Source organism: Natator depressus, chromosome 3 (genome assembly GCF_965152275.1).
Source record: "Natator depressus isolate rNatDep1 chromosome 3, rNatDep2.hap1, whole genome shotgun sequence".
In the NCBI taxonomy this organism is placed as follows: domain Eukaryota; kingdom Metazoa; phylum Chordata; order Testudines; family Cheloniidae; genus Natator; species Natator depressus.
The window spans coordinates 15,905,838-15,909,886 of NC_134236.1; positions in this window are offsets into that span (position 1 = coordinate 15,905,838).

Genomic DNA, 4,049 nt, shown 5'->3' on the forward strand with positions numbered 1-4,049 from the left:
AGAGAGAGCACCAGGCTGGGCTGCCCCCAGACAGCCCCCAGCAACACAGTCTGCACTCAAGGAAAACAACCTTCTCCTGCTGGTAGCTAGCCTCGTTAGTGCTGTAGCTCAAGTACTGGCTGTGCATGCTGAAAGTTCAGGGTTTTAACCCTAGGGATGACTTTATGAATGGGAGGGGTTTTATGCCTAAGCGTAAATATATATTTGTTTGTTTTTTAAAAGAAATCTAGGAAATGATATGCAAAATCCCCTTCATTACAAGAACTTTATTAAGGTTGCAAAGCCCAACAGTTGGAAGTCAAGCTATGCCAGATTTATGTTTGCCTTTGTGCATGTGCATTATGATACAATTCTTGTTTCAATGGTACAACGCCTGTTTTAAAGCACGTTTCTCATTCAATGCACAGGTTGGACACAGAAGGGGCCGGAATTAAAGTTTGCATAAGCAATCGTAAATCTGGCATTTACTAACTTGCAAGTGCTTGACTTTGCAACCTAAATAATGTTCTTTTCACATATTTGTGTGTGTGTGTGATTTAATATGTAGGTTTACAATAATATGTACCAGCAGAATATTGGAAAATCCTTAAATTTCAACCCTGGTTAAATTAACCAAATCTGATCGATATTTTTCAAATAAATTCAATAAATGGCACTTTTAATAATAAATCATAACCAATAGCTTTTTTCCCTTTGAAAGAATTTAGCAATCACAAAGATTGTAAATATTGAAAATGAGACGTTAGCTAGAGGAAACACTTAGATAGTAACTGGATGTATTTAGTGTATGAATTAGAAGGGGAAATGGCCTTCATTTCAGAATAAGTGAGAGATTCGCATACAATATATGCTTAATAAAAAGTGAACTTTGCTCTCAATTTCGTAATGCTGGTTTTCTTTGATTCTTTCCTTACTGGAGCAATTAAACATGCCTCTGAATGACTCTTAATCCTCTCTCTCACTAGGAGAGTGGGGTCCCGGCTTCCTACAGCAACACTGTAGTTCCTGACTTTCCCCCTCTCCCCACCATGATGACCAGTGGGTAATCAACAATGTTCAACTTCTCTTCTTTGCACCATTAAAATGAAACAGACGGTCATTCAGACCACAAAAGGATGAATTTGTTCAACCTAGCTATGCCACACTAAAGTTTAACTCTGTTATAGCCTCATTCCCTTTTCTTTACGCCACTTGTTTTCAGTTCCAGGGCCACAGATCAATTTTCCATGTCCCCAGTTGGTGGCTAAGATCACTCTAAATTAGGCCCACCCTACAGCATAGTTACAGCCATGGACTCGTAATCAGATGGTGATATTCCTCTGAGAAAATTCCATCACTCAGAGATGTTGTGTCCAGACAGCAACTTTTCCCCTCCCACAAGCACAATCTGACAGACCTCCTGATATCTGAAAACTGAAGAGCCTGAAGATTTTATTGCTTTGATGTGACATGCCACATTCATTATTTACTACGATCATTTCTGCAGACTTGATCAGCAGCACTTTAGAAAGTGGTCAGCTTTTAAGCTTGATTTCCTCAAAGCTTGAAAGAGTTTGCAGAGAAGCAATGGATATTAATGGAAATACCTTTCTATGTAATATTATATACACCTCTACCCCGATATAACGCGGTCCTTGAGAGCCAAAAAATCTTACTGCTTTATAGGTGAAACCGCATTATATCAAACTTGCTTTGGCCTTGAGCATTTCCATTATTAATAGTCACTTCCCGCCCCCGACTGACCCCTCAGAACTCCCACGCCCTATCCAACATCCCCATCCCCTGACTGCCCTGACCCCTATCCACACCCCCGCCCCATGACAGGCCCCCCGGGACTCCCACCGCCTATCCAATGCCCCCATCCCCTGATCGCACTGCCCCCAGAAACTCAGAACCGTCCAACCCTCCCGTCCCCTGACCACCCCCTGAGACCCTCTGCCCCTTATCCAACCCCTCAGCCCCGGCCCGACACACTTAACATGCCACTCAGAGCAGCGTGTCGGAGCCTGGTGGGCTGATCTGCCAGAGCGTGCAGCCCCGCCCCCAGAGCGCTGCTTTACCGCATTATATCCAAATTCGTGTTATATCAGGTTGCATTCTATCGAGGTAGAGGTGTATTATATTAGTTAAAAAGCACTCTGCAGAGCAATAAGAGCTTTTCTATTTTCTTGCTGATTCTGCTGCTTTGATCTTTATTCTGTAAAGGGCTTAAAGCATGCTCAGTTTTAGGCCCATATCCAACACGGGGTTAAGTGTTAAAGGTTAAAGCTCAACACGGAGTTAAGTGTTTTGCTGGACCAAGGCCTTTATGTCTGAGGAGCTCAGCTTGAACAGCTGCTACACTGTGCAGAGTAAGAGGAATCATCTAGTTTTTTTAAGTGGGCATTATTTCGTTAAGACATATTCTGCTCTTGGTCAGCCAAATGCTGACGTGTCATTCAAGTGCCATGTGATAGTACTGATCTTTCATCAGTGTTACAATTTCTGTGGTTCAAATAAAGTATTAAGCCTAACTCCACTTTCTCCCAAACAGATGGTTTAAAGGGGCACTCAGACGTGTTAATTTGGTCCAAAATGCACATTTTGAATAAAAGAAAAACAACAAGAAGGTTTTTTTTCCAAATCAAAGACCAACAAAAATTTTTGTGCGTGTGTGTTTAAAACATTACATATGGCAACAGGAAAACCCCATTCCTTTGATGTGATTGCAAGCCAGACGTTGCAGAATTGTTATAAAGCAGGAGATCCTGGAAATATAAACTGAAGTAACAGAGATATTCAAACCACTTGTTTCAAATCCTACAACAGGACTTCATGCAGGAGCAGTGGTGCATCCATACAGCTCTAATTGTATAGTCAGGGCTGATGTTAGCAACATTGGTGAGTTGATCCAGACTTTCTTTAAATGCGTGGATTGTCATTTTCAGCCTATAGGTTAGTCAACAACTGTCACATGTTGTTATTGCTGCACCCTTATTGGTGGACTGAAAACAGGAGCATAGTGACTAGCAACTCACAAGTAGGGAACTTCCTGGGTTGAATTTTCATCCAAATAAAAGTTTGCACTAAAATCCATAAAACTTTCAGGACTGGCAAACAGTTTCACAAATATTCCAGTGGCTGTCTGAATACTCTTGAACTGGTATATTACCCCCTCAAATCTTTCTGAACCTCAAACTTTGTTCTTTTATCTATATTTTTGCTGTTCCAACAGCTTTACTGACTGATCTATTTTCTCTGTCTGAGCAAAGAGAAACCCAAAGAACAAATAACTATAGATTCCTACATTGCAAAGCCGGAAGGGATCATTGTGATCATCTAGTCTGACCTCCTGAATAACATAGACCACAGAACATCCCCGAAATAATTCCTGCTTGAACCAGAGCATAATTAACCTAAATAGTGAAATGTAAAGTACAGTTTTAAAAATCTTTTGGTGTTAGTAATCTAAGCCTTATTTGTAACTAATAAAGACATTTGTGATTTTTAAAAAATATGGTATTTAACCTCTTCCCCTTTAAACAATTATTCATTCAAAAGATTTTCTACTTAATTCTTGTATGTTTTAGAGATTGTAAAACAGAACCAAGGGGTGCTTCTTAGACTTAGTAAAACCAATTCTCTGTGCCAAGCTAGTCCTAGTGCTAAGGGTTAAGTGGTTTCTCATACTTCATACCAGATAAAGGGGTTTTTTTCCACCTTTTTTAATGAGAGCAATTTATATCTTGGTGAAATGACTAAGTACTACTGCATTTTGGAGTTGATAGCTATGTGCACCAGATTTCCAAACTGCTGTTTTCCCTTTTTTTTTTTTTTTAAAGTACCATAGTGACAACATTATCTATTACTAGAAAAGGACTAGAAGAGAAACTTTGCACTATAAATTATATGAAACATGTAAGTTACCCGGCTTGTTTTAGCATTAAATAACATTTCATACCCAGAAGCAGCCTGTGGAATAGGAATCGACTAACTGAACCCTATTACTCCCCTCCCCTGCTGGGTGTGACACTTGGGCCAGTCTCTCTTCTTGGCAGTATCATCCAGCC